The 19,144-nt window shown below is 39.2% G+C and overlaps 1 protein-coding gene across 9 annotated transcripts in view; it reads left to right on the forward strand.

Annotated features, from left to right (window-relative positions):
- Positions 1-19,144, forward strand: part of RBMS3 (RNA binding motif single stranded interacting protein 3) — a 743,532-nt gene that overhangs the window by 66,124 nt on the left and 658,264 nt on the right. Inside the window, exon 1 of one of the 9 annotated variants that reach the window (XM_060109335.1) lies at positions 8,340-8,386. The exons of 7 other annotated variants lie outside the window; for them this stretch is intronic. The gene's annotated coding sequence lies outside the window, so the exon portion shown is untranslated. Of the gene's footprint in view, positions 1-8,339; positions 8,387-19,144 lie in introns of those variants that run through there. One more of the 9 variants, XM_060109334.1, reaches the window with a different exon arrangement.

A 19,144-nucleotide genomic window follows, 5' to 3' on the forward strand; every position in this document is an offset into this window, starting at 1 on the left:
TCTGTAGTTTTGAAGGCCTGTGCTCATATTTAATTGTAAAAATTCAGGCTATCTCAAGACCATAGACAGAATTGTGTGTTCTCCAAAAAATAAATCTAAAACTTTGGAGTGGAGGATAAATGAGAGGTTTTGTTCCTCCTACTTCTCCCCCTCCTCCTTTTCCTTCCCTTTCTGTTTACTTAATATTATTTCTATTTTTATTATTTCCTCTAATCTGGAAAAATAATAGCCTGTTAGCTTAGACTATCTAAGTGGGACTTTTACCTTTGTTGAAAAATATTAAATTATCCCAGTGGAGTAAATACTCGTCCTGGGATGTGAATTCTTTGTTGGTGTGTGAGTACTGTTGATCACACAGATATTGGGTTGGCCAGAAAGTTTTTTCAGTTTTAAGTAAAAATAAAAGACATTTTTCATTTTCACCAAGAACTTTATGAACAACGTATTCACTAACCGAACAAACTTTTTGGCCAACCCAATATATTACTAACCGGTACTCGGGGTTGGAGAGTTTTATCACAAGAGGGTGTTCTAGTCATTGTATCTTTATCTCACCTGAGGATTGGGCTCCCTGTTTTGTAGCTGATAATAAAAGCTAATATTTATGTGTGTAACTCACTATTGCCTTTTCAGTTAATCAAAATTAGCACCAAAGAACTATCATTCATCACTTTGGAGTGTTTTTTAGAGTATGAGAGAAAGCAATATTAGTCCCTGAATCTTGATTCTTGGGTGCTTTCCTTCTTCTTTTATCAATAAATGATTATTCATGAACAAAGAAAGAAAAGAGAATGGCATCGTTCTGTAGTGTGCTCACTTAGTGGGACCTACTCTGATATCGTCTATTATAGCATCAGTATGGCTTGCCCATGGCCCCTTATACTGCAATCACCCTTCAACTGTTTTCAGAGTGCCTCTCCAGTTAAACAGTGAGCACATTCAAATGGTTTCATTGTACTATAAAATCTTTGGCTTACTGGACGTAAGATTTTTTAAATTAGCAAATTTTCTATTGAACCCAGGAGTATATGAGAGCAGGCATGACTTTGACTGTTGAAATGAAAAGTCTCTAAGAACAGTGAGATCATGATTGTTAGAAGTGGTTACTGTGATTTGTTAGAAGTGTTTACTGTAAATGTGAATAAGTGGAAATGAAAACTGAAAGCTTGCAAGATTAACACAAAATGGATATTTGGTATTATTCACTTCTTTTTAAATTCCATCATCCCCTACCACCCAATTCTTCACCCCAGAATTAGGGTGACCTGTTGCTTTCCACAGATTCCATGCAATAGGTAGATGACTTAAGAACTCTGGGATCTGTCTTCCTTTCCCCCAACATCTAGGTAAGTGTTTTGGCAGCTAATGCCACCAGTATGTTAACGGCCTAGAAAGTAATCTCTCCTTCCTTCACTTGTTAGCATCTCTATCCTTCTAGTCTCAGTTCGGGTCTCCCGTGCTCCTACAAGCCTTCCCTGCCCTCTTTGGTTTGGTCAGACTCTCCTGTGTGGTGTTCAGAGCACCACTTCCTTCCTAACACTTGTCACAACTTCAAGTTCACAACTTCAAGTTCACATTCGTTTACATGATTATGTGATTCCTCACTAGTCTAAAACCTGTGAAGCTGAGGACAGTGTTCGACTCTCTATTGTATCATTAGTCCCTAGTCTAGGGCTTTACACATAATAGGTGTTTAATCAATTTTTATTAATTTTCTGAAATTTAAACCAAAAGCATTTCTTTACTCTGAAAAGTAAACTAATGTTTTCAATGCCAGTTTGTAGGTAATATAGGTATTTTTAAATTTTTTATTTTATTGAAGTATAGTTAATTTACAATGTTGTGTTAATTTGTGATTCTGTTATTCATATGTATATTCTTTTTCATATTCTTTTCCACTATGGTTTATCGTGGGATATTGAATATAGTTCCCTGTGCTATACAGTAGGACCTTGTTGTTTAGCCATTCTAGGTATTTCGGGTTTTTAATTCCACAATATATTATCTCTTTTCTCCCTATAATAAAATTAATATTTCTCCATGTTTTTGAAGGTAACCCTACATCCACATCTTCATGAACCAATTACCAGTGTAAGCATACGGACTTTAAAATGTATATACAATCCTCCAGAGCTCATGGTGTAATTAAAATTTGGAAGGGCAGGTGGCTGAGAGGTTTCAGTAATTTATTGTGTTGCTCTAAGATCAGAATCGAAAATTTTAAAATCACAGCAGATTCTATACTTAGCTTGTGTCTGACGCATATACAATGAAAGCCACAGAATTAGTTCCCCAGCAAGAGGATTTAGCGAAAGATTTAGAATGAAACTGAAAGAAATAATTTATTGAGTTGAATCATAGAAGAGCATCATAGAAAAAGTGGATAAAGGGTAGAGAATCTCTTAGTCTCTGTACTTCGTTTGGCCAGAGGTCACTTCAGAGAGTTAAACAGGTAGATTTATCATTGTCTCAATTCACTCATTCAAAGAAAATCGAGTGCTTCAGTGTGCCGAGCTCCAAGCCAGACAAGATGCCTAATTAACCAGACCCAGCATCTCAGTGGAAAGCTGGCCTTCTACTCCCTGATGGAATTTTAAAATTTTGTTCCTGACCTAAAAAGACCATGATCAAATCTGGAAACTTGAACCCCTTCTCACATTCCCAGAATGCTGTAGAAGTGTGTTCATTCCTCCAACTTCCAGAACCATCTGTCCCATGTAACCCTTCTGATCTTTGTGAAATTTAGCTAGCCCTCTATGACATTACTAGGCTCAGTTGCCAGGATAGACTAGGTCTTCAGAGCTCTATATCTGCATAATAGACATCAGTGTTTGAACAAAGCACAGACTCAACACTTGAAACTGTTACTTCAGGTTCCAAATACCTGAAGTTCAAATACACCACAATGTGGTATTTTGGTCTCTATTTCTCCATGGTAGAAACCTGCCTTCCTGGATTCTCCTGGTCCTGTTTTAAGAGTGGGTGTTTGTTTATAGGTGCCAGCCGGGGTTTATCGTTCCAGCTATATGTGTCACTCAATAGCTTCTGCCTTCCACCACCCCTGTACTGGATACACTTTGGAATAAGTCCTACTTAATAAGTGCTATTTTAAACTAAATGACTTTATCTAATTTATGAAATCATTTGGGCTGGAAGAGACCTTGAGTGAAACACATAGCTCATCTCCGTTCTGAGAGGAGCTGGATAGATTTTTATTGTTCATGAAATCCATTCTGGGTGGGTATCTATTCTCAGCCTTCATTATCTCCAGTGTAATAATCCCACAGCCTCCTTGGCTATCTTCCCTATTGCTGAACTAGCCTTGCTTATTAATCCTGTAATGATACCTTCTGTCTTGTAAATATTGCAGCTGTGCTGAAGTTTCCCTTGATAACTTTTTCCTCCCTGCCCACCCTGTGGAATGCTTCTAGAAGGAGGGTAATTATGGGAGCAAACAGCACCAAATGCTGTGTTATGCAGCCTTATCCTGAGCCTGCTAGGATGGTGCTGTCAGTCCTTAGAAAATTAAGCTATTAAATCTGCCGCCCAGGGTGGTGATTGAATTGGTAGTGCCACTGGCATGAAATTACTTCGCAGATGTGTGAATTTCATAGCCAGTAATGTTCCTCCCTACCTAAGTGTTCTAACTGTAGCATTACATTAACACAATGATTTAGGGGCTATCCTGGCATGCTTGTGGTAGTGTTGGGACAAGGACATTGGCTGGACAGGCCCTAGGAGAGTGTGGCTCAGGAATTGTTCCAGAAAAGAACTGGCTATGGAGACTGGATAAGGAGCTTCCTCACCCATTTTTTCATCCACCTGTGCTACCCAGCATTGGCACCGTACCCACATCTCCTTGATTTCGTTTTACCATTTCTGAGCTCCCATCACCCAGGCCCTGGATGCTTTGCTTCTGCTGGCCAGCATTTGGGACTTTCTTTAGAGTGCTGCCTTTGGGCTGCTGAAAAGCTGAGGTGCCTAAGGGTTCATGTCCTCCCTGATGTGTATGAAAGCCCAGCTCCCTTGCTTTTAGGTGGGACAAGCCCTAACATGCAGCCTGCAGTCCTTAGGTCTTCAGTGAGATCAAACTGAAGTTACCCCTTGTAGCATTTCACCTTGCTTGGTTTCTTTTCCTTCCCTGGCAGGTTTCCCCCACTCCCTTTCCAGTTTATCCTGGGAACACTTCTTCAGTAAATCGTGCCCATCCTTGTCTTGGATTTTGCTCCCGCGAACCAGGCTCAAGTTGTTGCTCTGTCATCCACTGAGAATGGGAAGTCAGGCTTTTCCACCTCGTGTGGTAAATGAGCTGATTTCCATGCATGCTTTTTCGTAACAAACCCATCTGATCCTGCCCACGGAAATCACAAGTTTTTTCCAAGATTGAAAGGGGCTTGTCTATAATATTGCTTTGCATTTTTTGAAATAGCAAAGCTTACTTGGTATTCAAACCCATAGTGGGTCCCCTTTCCTGGAGTTCTCCTCAAGTGCTGCATCTCTCGTGCTCCTTTTGAAAGCAGCTCGTCCACCTATTAGAGCACAAGCTACGTGCTGCCTCCAACTACAAGATTTGTCCTCAAACTCGACTGTGAATTCCTAGGGGGTACCAGCTTGTCAGAACCCATGACAAGCAACTCATACATATGGTGTCTTCTACTCCAAAGCTGCCCAATAGTTGTTTGTTGCCTTCTACTGATGAAAGGACTTAAGTGTATCCATACTGATGGTAAAGTCCCCATGGCTGGGTCACTGATTTGCCACTTTTGCTTCAGTTTACTTAGCTCAGCTCCTGCAACACTGTCTGACTTATCTCTTCTAAGTCCAATAAAATTTTATATCCCCAATAAATAAATATCAGAATATCAAGGGTCAATGGCAAGGTAGGAAGAAGTGATGCATTTGGGGACAAAACAACAAGAACAAGTCATGATCATTCACTCACCTCCTTTGCTCTTTCCTGTGGGTCTTTATCCACAAATAGAACTTTTTTTTTCAGCCTATTCTCCTCTCTCTCTCTCTCAAATACTTTAGGAATATTAACTGAGAAACATGCTTTATCTTAGAAATGAGTATCTTTCTGAGAACGAGAGCTGACCTGACTGCAGTGTTGAATTAGCCTGGAGGCACCAAGGATAGCTTGTCTGTTCATGAATGTTCCAGAAGTTTTTGCTGCAACTGAGAACAACACATTCATTGTGGTGTCAGTCTCCTTCTGTTCTCAACTCTTCAAACATCTCCTACTGTTCTCTACTCCCTAACCCTAACCCTAGCCCTATCTGAAACAGCCAGTTAACCACCCTCCTTCTATGTGTGTCTTGCACACAGTTGGAGCTCCATAAATATTTTTCAAATTAATATTGAATAAAGCAAGGAGCAAACGAACTTGGGACTGCATTTCTTGTAAGCACAAAAAGCTATTTTCAGAACCCATAATTGATAACACTGAAAAATAAATAAGGAGGTTGTATTTACGTTGCATGTTCTTGCAATCATTAGCAGGCTGACACTGAAATGAGAATTCAAAGTATAATTAAATCATGACATTATTCTAGGATGACTTCATACCCTTGCTGTAGACTAGCACATGATTTTGCTTGTTATTATTTTCTCAGCTACTCTTTTTTTTTTCTTTTTGCGGTATGCGGGCCTCTCACTGTTGTGGCCTCTCCCGTTGCGGAGCACAGGCTCCGGATGCGCAGGCCCAGCGGCCATGGCTCACGGGCCCAGCCGCTCCGCGGCATATGGGATCCTCCCAGACCGGGGCACGAACCCGCATCCCCTGCATCGGCAGGCGGACTCTCAACCACTGCGCCACCAGGGAGGCCCTCAGCTACTCTTTTAAATATGAAAAAAAATTCAGTAACAGAAAATAAATATTGAAAAATTTTAGTAGCAGGAAAACCTAACCTTTTACTCAGTGACTATGTATTTTTTTCATTTGGTTGATATCCTATTAAATTTGTATATGTGTATGAATATGAAGTCTATGTGTATAGTAATATTTACATATGCTGCTTTTATATCAGAGAGAGATTAAGGAAAATGGTCTTGGTAAATATGGTCTAAAATTGCAACTTGGACTATCTTCAATCTCTTGTCTGCCCCTTTCATGGCATGATAGTACTTGGTAGATTCTGTCCCTTATTCTTACGACCAAAGGTGAGATAGTCCATGGCCACTGGCATCCAGGATGCTCTCAAGGTTTTCTGCCCAGGTGGAAATCAACACATGTAACATTCAGTGCTGAGGAGGTGGTCTAAAGTCACGGGTCTACATAAAAAATGTTCATTTGAAAATTCCACCACATGAACCCATTCTTCTTGAACTCTAGACCATATTGGATAGAGAGAAATCAAAACAAAACAAAATGACTTTCAATCTGTTGGATAATTGACTAGCTGTGTCTCCTCAGGGTCATTGTAGAATAAGAGCAGAGATGCAAAGTTGTCTATGTTATTTTAGTATGACTAGGTTAAGATCTTTGATAGTCTGACAACCCCATCTAGTCTTCATTTGTGTGAGGAAATACAGTAAAAGAGTAGTTACGAGGTCAGTGCTTCAGGAATCAGAGGGACTCAGGTTTGCTCTTAGCCTGATGGCCTTAGGCAAGTTGTATAGTTTATGGGGTTTTTTTTTCTCCCTCATCTGTGCAATGGCTCTGCACTAGAGAGTTGATATAAGAATGAAAAAAAATTGTGTCCAAATTTCTTAGCTTAGTACCTGACACCTAGCAAATGCTTATTAGTGGAACTAGTTCATGATATTAATAGTAGAGTCCTAGTTGTCATCTTTTTGTTTTTATTATACATGATTAAGCTTTTTACAATTCTTGTTTGCAATACAAATATAACTTAGTGTTTTTAGTTCATATCCAGATTGAGCGTAAATGTGTCTTCAAGAATATGAGGAAATTAGGAGGCTAGTCTGCTTAAATTACTTTCTACACTTGATCTTAGCCAAAAGGGCAAGAAGCGATGCTTGAATTACTTTCTATTCCCAATTTTGATTACATACACTCTTAAAGTAATCTTTTGCATTATTTAATAGTTTGTTTTTTCCCATCATATGAGAAGGTTTGTAAAGTCCCTTATGTCTCTATATTTTTAAGAAAAAGTGGTCTGTTTTTATATCCAGTTTAATAGCTTTTTTGTTTTGCAGCTGTGAGGCAGTAAATGATAAATCAAAAACTAATATTTCCAACTACCTCAAAAAATTAAAGTCTGTGACAGACTAAATATGGGCTCAATGAGGCTTATGGATGATTTGTTCTAATTAGATATAAGGTAAATGTTCCTGCAATTGTGACTTTTATTAAAGTCAGAACATGTGGTTGTTCTGGCTTTCCCACATTGCCCCTTTAAAAAATCATTTGAAAATATTTGGGGTCTGCTGTTGCTGAGACAATATGGCTTGACAGTGTGTTGGTAACTTAATAAGCTTGCCACATTTGTCATGCAGAAACTGTTCTTTATATGCAAAGCTGTCAGATTGAGTATATAAGTCTTCTTCGCATGAAATAATATGATAAAACTCCAGTATCAAATTGAATGCTGTACTAGCATTTGGAATCTTTCATGCATAGGGTGAAATTGTTTTACAATGGAAGCATTGTTTGATGACAAATACTCTTTTTGTAACATTCATCAGTTATGTTTTAATAGCAGGCATTATCCTCCTGACTGTAGGTCCGCCTTTCTTGCTGTTAACATACTGGAGAGTGAGTCGGCTTCTAAGTTATGTTTGGCATTTTTTAAAGAGTTCATGGCTGCAGTGAGACTCCACTATGGGTGTCGTAGGTGTTTTCATTCTTCCTTTTCTGCCAGGTTTGTGATAGAGCCGACAGTATTTTCCTCCTTCCTGGTTTTGATTTAATTCCCTACGAGAATGCTTACTAATATAATATTTCAAGGCTCAGCTCCCCACAGTGGAAAATGTGGGATATACACCTATAAGGCATGTGGGCATGAAGAGCAGGAGAATCGGTTAGCAGAAATTGTGGACACAGCCCATGGGGCAAATTCTAGAAAGTCAGGCTTTTGCTTTTTGTTCAGTGGTGGACGTCCTCAGAGAACTGGCCCACCCATGTCAGTTTCAAGGGGCTGGAAGGGAAAGAAATGGCTCCAGATATACACACAGCAAATGTGTTTCAAGCAGCTCTTTGCCAAGCAAGTTCCTGTTACAGGGTGGCCCCGAGCCAAAGCTCTTCCAAGCACTCCAGGGCTACTTCATGTATTTGGTATGTGGGAGAAACTCGTAACTCTGGGACTGCCCATTGTACAGCGCCTGTCACGTCTGAAGTGTGAGCATTCCAAAGCCCCAGTGGGGCAGTCACCAACCCAGAGATCGACAGAGAGATGCGTTTTCACCAGGAAGGGTTTAACTGAAGGTAGATTAGACCAGAAAGCCCTGAAGTTCTCTCTCTGTCTCTCCCCCTCTACCCCTCTCCCTCTCTCCCCTTCTCCCTCTCTCTCTCTCTCCTTCTCTCCCTCCCTCTCTCTCTCTCCCTCCCCCTCCCTCTCTCTCTCTTCCTCCCCCTCCCTCTCTCTCTCTTTCTCCTTCTCTCTCTCCCTCCCTCTCTCCCTCCCTCTCCCTCCCTGTCTCTCTCTCTCCCTCTCTCTCTCTCTCTCCCTCTCTCCCTCCCTCTCTCCCTCCCTCCCCCTCCCTCTCTCTCTTTCTCCTTCTCTCTCTCCCTCCCTCTCTCTCCCCCTCTCCCCCTCTCCCTCTCTCTCCCTCTCTCTCTCTCCCCCCTCCCTCTCTCTCTCCCTCCCCCTTCCTTTCTCCCTTCCTCTAACTCCTCCCTCCCTGTCTTTGATTTTGTGTTTTCTTTTTGAAGGGAGCTGTTTTCTAAACGTATGAAAAATGATTATAAAATATTCATGGACATTCTCAGTCCTGTGTTGGCCAACCTGAATTTTTCAGCTGATCAGGCTTTCTGGTTTTTCTTAACAAAGGAAAACCAGCTCTTTGCAGCCCGTCACTTCACAGTGAAGCCTCCATCTGGAATGAATTCGGCGTCTTTAACAAATATGTGTTCTCTATTCAAAAACCATCTAAAAATAGTGCTCCAACAAGTAGGAAAAAATATTTTGACATTTTCTTCATGTCTTGTGGGGTAAGCACAGTTGGAAACAGGCTTTCTGTTAATTTTCACAGGCTTAAGAGTTGATGTACTTTTGTGTACAACTTATTCTGCTCAAGGATGCTTTCTGATCTGAAGTATTATATAGTAAGTATGTTTGTTATCAGGGCCCCACTTATGTTACCGTAAGTCAACCTTCACATAAAACTCTAATTCAAGGAGTGAAAATGATCAATCGAGGCCTGCTGACCTATGCCAATGCTGACTTTTCTTACGTAGTTTTACATGAAGAACTACACAGCCAGCCTGTAAGGTTCTGTTCACAGCCTGATCTGCAAACAATCCTGGATGGCACTGACTTCGGTCCCAAACCAAAGGATTGCCTTCTAGGAGAGCTGAGCCCTTGTAAGAACAATAACCACGCCTCTAATTTAGTAATTGACTACCACAAGTTAGGTTCACAAAAGGGACTTTATATCTTCTCATTTAATCCTATAAAGATTAAATTATAGGATTAGTATATCCAAGTAATCAGTTACTCTAACTTGAGAAAACGGAAACTCAGAAAGTTTAGCAAATTACCAAAGGTAAACTGGCTGATAAATACTAACAGACATTCAAACCCAGGCCGGACACCTTCTACTTTGCCTTTGTGTTCACCCTTAGAAGAGGAAAAAATGGCAAAATCTTGATCTTTTTGGTCAAATTCATATTTAAATAATTTGAAAAAAATGAAGCTCAAATTCTGTGTACCTTCTTTTTCCAAGCCTTCTAGCACTATTTGGTGTTTTAATGTACAGAGTTTCAGAAAAATCTGAAGCTGTTTTTAAAAAATGCTATCACAATAGTTTCATGGCAACATGCTTATTCTAAAATTAACCCTGGAACAATAGTATAGATAATATCTTTGATTATTCTTAACCCCCCATACCTATCCTTTTCGTTATTTTGTGGAGATGATTAAGGAAAATACTTCAATCTAAAGTTGATAGACATTTACAGAGGTGTTTATAAATTAATGAAACCATTGTTATCTCAGGATTAACTTCTAGCAATCCAGCATATGATTTTAGGAATATCTGATAAAAAATGTTGAAAACTTCTCCCAGATGATCAACATTATTTCTTAGAGAAACGGTTGCTGCGAGGCCCAAGTTATCCATAGTCTTTAGGGACACGCTAGGGAAAATTCTGTTGCAGATTTCCACATGTGTTCTGATGTCATATGTAGCTGCACAGAACCAAGGACTGATGTGATGTTAAAACCACGTTATAAACCTAGGACACAATTACGAAATGACCTCTCAACACTGCTTGTCTCTACTGATGCTTTGTGTTCCAAGGAGCATAGTTAAGGGACAGGTCTGGCAAGACTGACCTTTCCAAATTACATTTATGGTACAAAATAGTATTTGGTCATTGTGCTTTAGGAAAGAGCAAGCAATTTGAAAAAACAGATAGCTCCAGTGACAGCCGGTGTCCCAGGTTAGAATGGTGCACGTGGAGGGAACTTAGTTCTTCTGCTCTGGCCTTCCCATTTTTTAGATGAGAAGACTGAGGCTAACAGCATGAAGTGACAGGCCCAAGACCTAAGGCCAGTTTACAATGGACAGAGTGGAACAAAATCCATGTGCATGGTCTGTGTTCTTTTTCTTTGAGTCCTGATTGGCCCTCCTTAGGCTTTTTTGAACAATCTTTACATCTATTTTGTCTTTCGTTTGCATTCACTTTTATGGTCCAGCTATAAAATATCAATTCCAGCATCTTAACTATCATAAATAAGGCTTAGCACATTTTAAACTTCATCTGTGAGTTATATAAAAGCAAATAAAATGTTTGGTACTCTGCAGATTGACATCGACTGAGGCACAAAAAAAGAGTAATTGGCTTGCCTTCCACCCAACAATATGTCCTTTGTAAACTAGAAGATAATCTTTCCTATAAAGGTTTAGAGTGGTGGTTCTCAAAGTGTGGTCCCTGGACCAGAAGCTTCAGCATCACCCTGGGAACTGGTTAGAAAAGCAAATTCTCAGACTCCTCCTCAGACCTACTGAATCAGGAAGTGTTGTGGGGGGCCCGGCAACCTGTTTTAAAAGGTCTCCAGGTAATGCTTATGCAGCTTAATGTTTAAAAACTACTGGTCTACTTATTCAGGTTATACAGGTCTAACTTCCTTCCTTCCTTCCTTCCTACCTTCTTGCCTTCTTCCCTTCCTTCCTTTTTTACTTCTTTTCTCCCTCCCTCCTTCCCTCCCTTCCTTTTCTCTTTCTTATTACATAAGTACTTTAGTTTTCATTTTTTCATAAATTACTACCTTTTAAATCTAGAGTTATTAAGCAACCACCATATCAGCCATTATTCTGGACTTCCAATGCAGTTTAGAGCCAGTTTTATCACCTCTTTGTGGATAAGTGGACCAGCATTATCAATTTCGATACGATTCTTGGCCAGTGTTTCCCTTGCAAATTTCAAATGATTGTGTCTCTGCCATGCTTGTTGCTAGCTGGCATCTCTTTTGACAAGCTCCCCTGCGAGGCCAGCCATTGCAAGCTCGGAGACTCTGAGCTCCTCTCTCTCTTGTTTCCCTCTCATTCTGCCTGAGACCCCTCCCGGGCAGGAGTGTGGAGTGGGGTTAGTTGGTTGGGAACACCTGCTTTCTCTAGAGCCCAGGCCATAATTCTTCTGGAGATGAGTAGGGAAGCCTCATTCCTCTAGCTCTAGACCTGGATTCCCTTTTTGCCAACCCTAGATTCACTTCATTATCTCTGTCTGGCAGAAGTCAAGACTAAGACAAATGGCATTTGCAAATGAAACCATCTTGGGGACAAAGGCTCTGGAGCATGCCTGATAAGAGATCTGTTGTTCTGTCTGGTTTCAGGTGCTGATGGGGGCACCTGGAAGTGACTGCAGGTCCTCACAGATGCAGAATTTCTGACCTTTTGTTGTTCAAAAATGTCTGGAGAGCAGAGTCATGAATCATGATTATTAAGCAATGGTGGGGAAAGCTGCGTGACTGTTATTTAACTCCTGGCAGCGCTGTGAAATAGATGGGCTTCCGGTAAACCTTGTTACTTTTTAAAAAAGAACAGCAAGATGTTATCAGGAAAGTCACATGTCTCGAGTGAGGGGACCAGTGGTATTAAGTAAGCAGTTGCCTTGCAACTACAATTCCAAGAGTTCTCGCAAGAATCCCTATCTAGAATAATACGTTCCTGATACATCACAGGTGCCAGAAATTTCTTTTACAGAGAAAATAACTTAAAAAAAACTTTTATTGAAATATAGTTGATTTACAATATTGTGTTAATGTCTGCTGTACAGCAAAGTGATTCAGTTATACACATATGTATATTCTTTTTCATATTCTTTTCCATTCTGGTTTATCACAGGGTATTGAATATAGTTCCCTGTGCTATACAGTAGGACCTTGTTGTTTATCCATTCTATATATATAGTTTGCATCTGCTAACTCACTCCAAACTCCCAGTCCTTCCTTCCCCCACCCCCCTACCCCTTGGCAACCACAAGTCTGTTCTCTCTGTCTATGAGTCTGTTTCTGTTTCATAGATAAGTTCATTTGTGTTGTATTTTAGATTCCACATGTAAATGATTTCATTTGGTATTTGTCTTTCTTTTTTCTGATTTACTTCACTTAGTATGATAATCTCTAGGTTCATCCATGTAGCTGCAAATGGCATTATGTCATTCTTTTTTTATGGCTGAGTAATATTCCATTGTATATATATACCATATTGTCTTCATCCATTCATCTGTCGATGGACATTTAGGTTGTTTCCATGTCTTGGCTATTGTAAATAGTGGTGCTGTGAACATTGGGGTACATGTATCTTTTTCAATTATAGTTTTGTCTGGATATATGACCAGGAGTGGGATTGCCGGATCATATGGCAACTCTATTTTTAGTTTTTTGAGGAACTCCATACTGTTTCCATAGTGGCTGCACCAGTTTACATTCCCACCAATAGTGTAGGAGTGTTCCCTTTCAGAGGAAAGAACTTTTAATAAATTCGAGGAAGACCTGAAGTAGAAATACCTCGAGAAGACACAAACTATTGACTGCATAGCACAAAATGGTGCAGAGTTCTGATTTCAGGTGATGCTCTGGGGTGGGGTGAGGGGCATATTGTGTTGGTTGCAGGAAGGAGGGAAATAAGAGCCCCTAAGAAGATGCACCAGGGGAATGGTGCAAAAAGATGAGATAGAGCTGATGTAAACATAGTCTTGCGTTTTTGTTGAGGACTGGTCTTTACTAACAGATATTTTCTATCAAGGCAGTGTTCTCCAACAATCCTAGATAAGAGAAACTTCAGCCCCATCTAAGGAGAGATTTTAGCAGTTTCTCTGTCTTCCCTCAGGACTGGTTAAATAATTTGAAAGGTGCAGTGCAAAAGATAATATGAGTCCCCTTGTTCAAAAATTATTAGGAATTTCTAGACAGCAGCAGCAGAAAATTAAACCAAAGGCAGTGTCCTTCTAAGTCATAGCCCTGTGCACAGGTCTTGTGCCCATGGAGACTGTCTTCCTTTATTAATCTTTTCAAAGTATTTGTCCTCTTTTTTGACCAGTGTGCATCACCACTGGACTGCCACCTTATGAAAGAATGCAATTTTGTAAAGTCTTTTTTCAACACTGTGTATTGAAAGTTCCCTCTTGACTTAATGGAGGATTTTGAGAATGGAGTAATACCTTCTTTAATGGCCAAATAAATTGAAAGTTGAACGTGTCTCAAAATCTATCCTTTCTTCATAGTCTTTCTAAGATTAATTCCAAGTTTGTACTAGGGAGATTTGGTAAAACACCAGTTATTTTCTTCTGCTCCAAAACGGTGTCCTTAGAAGAGAGAATGGCTTTTGTCTGAATCCATCATATCAAAAGCAAAGATGGTTTTATCACAAAATCTCTTGTAAGCAATTCTACTTTTTAGGAGATATCAAGTATCTCAGTTTCTTCTATGTGCTTTTGTTTTGTTGTTGTTTTGGTTTGGCAGGATAATTATATCACAGTATTTCAGTGGTATAACAAAAATGGTAGCAAATAAAGTATATTTTGTGTTTTTGATCATCCTGTTCCTTTATATATATATATATATATATATATATATATCCTTAAAAAATTAGATTAAGGGCTTCCCTGGTGGCGCAGTGGTTGAGAGTCCGCCTGCCGATGCAGGGGATGCGGGTTCGTGCCCCGGTCCGGGAAGATCCCACGGAGTGGCTGGGCCCGTGAGCCATGGCCGCTGGGCCTGTGCATCCAGAGCCTGTGCTCCGCAACGGGAGAGGCCACAACAGTGAGAGGCCCGCATACCGCAAAAAAAAAAAAAAAAAAAAAAAAAAATTAGATTAAGCTAAATCCTTTTTGAAAAGATAAAAGGTGATCTTTATTTGATGCTTTTTAATCATATTCTTCTATGTTTTATTAGTTTGCAACCTGCGAGGTATTGTCATAAGCTCCACAGCACTCATGCAGTGAATAGGAAGAGCTGACCACTGGCAGTACTCCTATTGGCTTGTTAGAGAAAGATAAATAAATTACCTATCCCTCCATGCATGCATCATGCATGCATGCATCCATCTACAACACTTTTATACATATGCATATATAAAATAAAAGAATAAACAGTAAAATCTTTCATTAATAATATATGTAATTAAATTAATAACTAATAATTACATGAGAGCGATATTAAGAAATACCGAACAATCAAAATGTTTCAAATATTCTCTCCTTTAATTGTTAACAGCTCTGTAGATTTATCACCCTTCATTCAAGTAAAGGAAAATTCAGGAAAATTAAGTTATGTTGCCCATTTTCACATATTGGAGGGTTCAAAGCACAGATCTGTATTAATTTTAAAATCCATGTTCTTTCCATATTACCCTGCAGTCTCAAGCAAAACATTTTGAATTTTTCTTAGTATGTTTATTCTATGATCTTTCTTTATTACTAGTTTTTTATATAAAGTAAGCCATGTAATAACTATTTGATTTGATCAACAAGATTATTACAGCTCAAGAAGCTAGGCCGACTTGCTCAGTTCAGGAACCCATTAGAGACCAGGACACTGCACCAGTGACCCGGGTCTTATTTCTTGTCCCTGGACTAGCCTGGCTTCTCCTGTGGTCACTACTCTCAAGTAACAGGATACATTTATCCTCAGTAGTTTATGATCCTATATAAATCTCTACCTACTTAACAAGTGTAGAATTATGATTTTCCATCTCTGACCATCTAAGGGCTTCCCTGGTGGTGCAGTGGTTGAGGATCCGCCTGCTGATACAGGGGACACAGGTTCATGCCCCAGTCTGGGAGGATCCCACATGCCGCGGAGCGGCTGAGCCCATGGGCCATGGCCACTGAGCCTGTGCATCTGGAGCCTGTGCTCTGCAACGGGAGAGGCCACAATAGTGTGAGGCCTGCGTACTGCAAAAAAATAATAATAATAATAATTACCCTTAAACAAGGAAGTAAACTAGTCATTTTCATTCTGAGAATGTAGAACTCAGCTCTTCATTTTAGGGACCATGCCAAACACTGCTAATTGGATTAAAACCAAAGAGGCATTTTTTTTTCTTGTCTGTGGAGCCTCACCTCTTTGGTTTAATTTTCATAAAACATCATGTGTTTGGTAAGATTGCATCCCTGGGGATACAGTTGGGGTAGCTGGGGTCTAGAGAAGGCTGAAAGCTGAAGGATTCCAGTGTGATAGGGGAATGCGTTTCCACAATAATAATGTGTAAAAATCGAGAAGAGATTCTGCTGAGTTCTGAGTTGTTTCCTAGAAAGGAGGCTTCAAATGTGAACAGAAAATAGATACTTGTGCTCTTTACAAAGGACTAAGTGGCTCATCCATGGGGATTTGAGACCTAGTTCTTTTTACCACTCACTGGTATACTGAAAAGCTGACCAATTGTAAAATCAACTTTGAAGGCAATTTCCAATGGATAGAAAATAATGAATCTTTTCTTGGTTTTATTATATTTTTACCTGGTTGCTTTTCTGGATTTGGAATATGCAAAAATTAATTTTCCTGTGCATTTCCCAATGTTGTCTGCTAATCTGCACTTTTGTCTCATGTCTATTTGCCTGAGGTATTGAAAGTTAAGAATCAATGAAAAAAAAATGTCTCTTCAAGTTTTTCTTTAAGGATCAGAGTACAATAAATAAATAATTTAAGATTTAGATTACAAAACCATAATGGATCAGTTAACCATGCCTCAGTATTACCAAGTGTGTGAGGAATTTATTTCCATAGTTGTCAAAAATATAGCATCGAACCTTATGTTCTACTCATAATCTGACCAATTGCTTAGTTAGGTAAGTGTACATTAAAAATTTACAAATTGTGATTAAATCAGGAAGGTTTCCACACATTGTAGAAACAGCTCATGCATTTGAGGAAGAGTTGGAGACAATTCGCCAAAGACCCTTCTCACTATAAAATTTTACTGCAATGATTCTAAATTTGTAAGATGAAGAAAATGTTGAGAAGCCAGTAACAAATTTCTGTTGGGCTAATTTACTGGTGGGAAAATTGATTTATTGGTATGTGTAAAGTGGAGACTGAAATTCTAATCAGAGGAATGTCATATAGTATATGTTTAAGCTGTATATGTTTATGTTTAAACATATATGTATATGTTTAAACATATACTGGTTTCTTATATAGTTGCTATTCAGTAGAAGAGCAATTTCTGAAAAGGTGAAAAGTTTGTATCTGTATATGTAGCTAGATTCAATAATGTGCTTGCATTGATGTTTTTAATCTAATAACGTATTGAATAATATATATAAACAACTTAGGGCTACCCTGGTGGTGGAGTGGTTGAGAGTCCGCCTGCCAATGCAGGGGACACGGGTTCGTGCCCCGGTCCAGGAAGATCCCACATGCCGCGGAGCAGCTGGGCCCGTGAGCCATGGCTGCTGAGCCTGCGCGTCCGGAGCCTGTGCTCCGCAACGGGAGAGGCCACAACAGTGAGAGGACCGGGTACCGAAAAAAAAATAAATTAATTAAAATAAATAAATATATATCTATATATATCTATCTATATATATATATAGATATATATAGATATATATACACACATATATATAAACAACTTAAAAAGAGCATGTGTGAGTCCATTCAATAGAGGTTATGATTTCTGGTCTGAGTGAACTATCTTATAGAAATGGACATAAATAATGCTGTAATGAGACTTCTGTTTTTCTTAAAAAATGCAACCAATTACCTGAGGAAGCCATGTGTTTTCTGCTTAAGTCTACTAATACCAACGTTGATAAATGTAGCTAAGTCTAAATAAACCACTTTAATAAGCAAAGAAGGACACTGATATTTAAAATCTTAAGTGTTTTAGTCTGAGTGAATAATTTGAGAAACTTTCAAAATAAAACTTAAGACTTGAAAATAATTTTACACATCTGTATAATTAATATTTTGTAGTTTCTCTTAAGTAGATGGCTCATATATTCCCCTTACTTATGAGCAAGGTTTTCTTTTGTATATAATACCAAATTGCAGAAAGATTTTCGTAACTTCAAAGGTAGAAGATGATGTTTCCTGCACTGGAATAGCACTTAGGTCTTGGTAGGAATGTTGATGAATTGAAAGCACCAGGAAAGCTGATTCTAACTCTCTGCCCCTCAGAAAACATCTCTATTTTAATGGTTCCTTCACAAAACAAAGAATCCGTTATAGAGGCATAAATTTAATTTCTCTGCTGCCTTTGATCCAAAGGTCATGGCTGGTAAGCGGCAGAGCCCAGATTTGAACTGGGACCACCTCTCCATCCCCAGTTGGGTGTACTAGTAGTGGGTCCCTTTGTCTCCACTGTTCTTGTTCTTTACTAAACAAGTATGCAGTGCTTCAGAACTACACTGCAGGCATAGGCAACAGTGTTCCCATTTCACTGGGGGTGTGTATGGTGAAGGCACGTGTCTAAGGGACTTGCCCAAAGGATGGGTGGCAAACCTGGGATTGATATCACCTACACTAATCCCAGACAGAAAATCACATTTTTCTTTCCTCCCTCCCTCCTCCCCACTTCCCTCCCTCCTTCTTTTCCTACCTTCCTTCTATTAAAGCAAAGAAACTAAACTCAGTCATATTTGTAAAGGTAAGTCTTTCTTATATTTATCCATCCATTATTTTTTTACTGAAATATAGGTTATTTACAATGTGTTAATTTCAAGTGTATAGCAAAGTGATTCAGGTATATATACATACATATATATATGTATACATATGTGTATCCTTTTTCAGATTCTTTTCCATTATACGTCATTACAAGGTATTGAATAGAATTCCCTGTGCTATATAGTAGGACCTTGTTGTTTACCTATCTTATATATATTAGTGTGTATTTGTTATTCCTAAACTCCTAATTTATCCCGCCCTCCCTCTCCCCTCCTCCACCCCCTGCTATCCCCTTTGGTAACCACAAGTTTTTTTTCTATCTGTGAGCCTATTTCTGCTTTGTAAATAAGTTCATTTGTATAATTTTTTAGATTCCACATATGTGATATCAGATGATACTTGTCTTTGTTTGAATTCCTTCACTTAGTATGATAATCTCTAGGCCTATCCATGTTGCTGCAAATGGCATTATTTCATTCTTTTTTATGGTATCCATCCATTATTTTTGATGGCATGATGTAGACCAGGTGCTGTGCTGGGCCCCACAGAGGCTAAACAGTTTCGACCATACAATGTGGTCAGTAGAGTTTTATCACACGATAACAGTTGCTTGATTCCTGGAAAGTATAATGACACTGTCTTCTAAAAACTTTCCCTTCACTAAACAAGGGCAACTGGAAATTGTCCTTGGTTTTGCTTGGGTTCACCAGTTCTGAATCTTCTTTTGGGAATTGCTGGTAGAGAGCAAGTTCCCAGAGCTACTATTTTTAGTTTCATAAGGACTGTCATGTCTATAAACTGTATTCCCTTTGTTGAGGCCAATGTCTTAAATGCAGTCCAAAATCAATGAGCTGTTATGTGCAAGAAGGCTACTGATTCGAAGGGTAAAATTTCTGTTTTGTGTATGTTAC

The sequence above is a fragment of the Mesoplodon densirostris genome, chromosome 10 (genome assembly GCF_025265405.1).
Source record: "Mesoplodon densirostris isolate mMesDen1 chromosome 10, mMesDen1 primary haplotype, whole genome shotgun sequence".
Lineage (NCBI taxonomy): Eukaryota > Metazoa > Chordata > Mammalia > Artiodactyla > Ziphiidae > Mesoplodon > Mesoplodon densirostris.